Source organism: Octopus bimaculoides, chromosome 18 (genome assembly GCF_001194135.2).
Source record: "Octopus bimaculoides isolate UCB-OBI-ISO-001 chromosome 18, ASM119413v2, whole genome shotgun sequence".
In the NCBI taxonomy this organism is placed as follows: Eukaryota; Metazoa; Mollusca; class Cephalopoda; order Octopoda; family Octopodidae; genus Octopus; species Octopus bimaculoides.
Window position 1 is genome coordinate 46346167 of NC_068998.1, and position 1886 is coordinate 46348052.

Below are 1886 nucleotides of genomic sequence, written 5' to 3' on the forward strand. Positions count from 1 at the left end.
TAGAAAAGAAAAACAATGACACAATGCTGTCGGTGACTCAGTGGTTTACAACGGCATCAGTAGAAACGTGTCAGCGTCCTGTTAGGGACGAAACAGTTTAGCACTTCATAAATAGTCAGTATCCCCCTGCTCTTGAATATAAGTAAACCAGAAGTAAAATATTATTTCTAAAGCGCAATACACACACACACACACACAAACATGCACGCTCTTTGTCCTAGTATCTGTACCTCTCTCTCTCTCTCATAGCCTCTCTACTTGTTTATATATCTATATCTCCCCCTTCACTCTCACCCTTGTTCTCTTTCTTTCTACCTCCCTGTCTCTATGACTCTTTTCCCTCTGTCTGTCTGTTTCTCTCTCTCTCTCTCTCTCTGTTAAACAAACTGTGATTCTTTTCCTACTGTAGTTGTTCTACTTATTCGTGTCTTTTTCACTACTGAGACAAATATGAAGGACTGGACTTTCTCCTCTGACCAGTCTCCCTACCCCCACCCCGCTGAGTCTTCCTTTTTTTCTTTTAATTTATTCTCTTTGAAAGGAGTGTAAAAGTTTTTAAAGCTTTTTTCGTTTTTTTTTCTCCGTATTGGTTTCAAATTTTGGCACAAGGCCAACAAATTGATTACATCGACTCCCAGTGTTCAACTGATACTTATTTTATCGACCCCGAAAGGATGAAAGGCAAAGTCGACCTCGGCGGAATTTGAACTCAGAGCGTACGGCAGACGAAATACCGCTAAGCATTTCGCCCAGCGTGCTAACGACTCTGCCAGCTCACCGCCTTTAATAACATCATAATATTACTTAATAATTCAAGGCAGTGTACGGGCGAAATGCTTAGCGGTATTCCATCCGTCTTTACATTCTGAGTTCAAATTCCGCTGAGGTCGATTTTTGCCTTTCATACCTTCGGGGCCGATGAAACGAGTACCAGTTGAGCACTGAGTCGATGTAATCGACTAACCCCCAACCCCCAAAACTTTGAAGACCTTGTACCTAGAGTACAAATAATAATTATTTAATAATTGGCTCTTTTCTGTTTGGCTGGAGCTGTGGAAATTTCAAAGTTTATTGAAAATTTTTTAATTTGGTGTATTTATGTAGTTTTCCAAGCTGAATCTCAGGAGATATTTAACTTTTTTCAGAAAAAAAACAAAAAAAAAAACATTATAGAGGTTTAAAGTTTGATAATTTTCACCCAGTCAGAAAACAGGATATGGACGATGTCATTCTTTGTGTGACCTTCCGAAAATAGCACGTTTTGATATGAAACTGTAAACAAATGAAGTACTGGCGGAATTCCATTTTACGCACATGTAACTCCTCGTAACTTTTTTATTTTGAGGAATTTTCAGGAAACTTTTGCGAATTTATATTCTACACACGGGAATTCATACGATTAAATAAATAAAAAAAAAACATTGTTGGGGTGCGTGATTTAAGGCCTATTTAGCTGCTATTTTTAGTGCATCTCACGACCATCTCAATGACCCGACCCAGCAATTTCTCATCACGACACAGTACGGATGAACGAATGAATGGGAATATATCAAAGATTAGAAACAACAGCAGCAGCAACAATAATAACAACAAAATCCCAGATTAAAATAAACGTGGAAGCGGCTGAGTGGTTAAGAAACCCGCTTCCCAACCATGTCGCCTTCGGTTCAGTCCCAGTTCATAGCAGTATATAGGCGCAGGAGTGGCTGCGTGGTAAGTAGCTTGCTTACCAACCACATGGTTTCAGGTTCAGTCCCACTGCGTGGCACCTTGGGCAAGTGTCTTCTACTATAGCCTCGGGCCGACCAAAGCCTTGTGAGTGGATTTGGTAGTAGACGGAAACTGAAAGAAGCCCGTCGTATATATATATATATATATATATATAT

At 39.7% G+C, this 1886-nt stretch overlaps 1 protein-coding gene across 6 annotated transcripts in view; it reads right to left on the minus strand.

Moving 5' to 3' along the window:
• Positions 1 to 1886, minus strand: part of LOC106877380 (solute carrier family 28 member 3) — a 184474-nt gene that overhangs the window by 68841 nt on the left and 113747 nt on the right. The gene's annotated exons all lie outside the window — the stretch shown is intronic.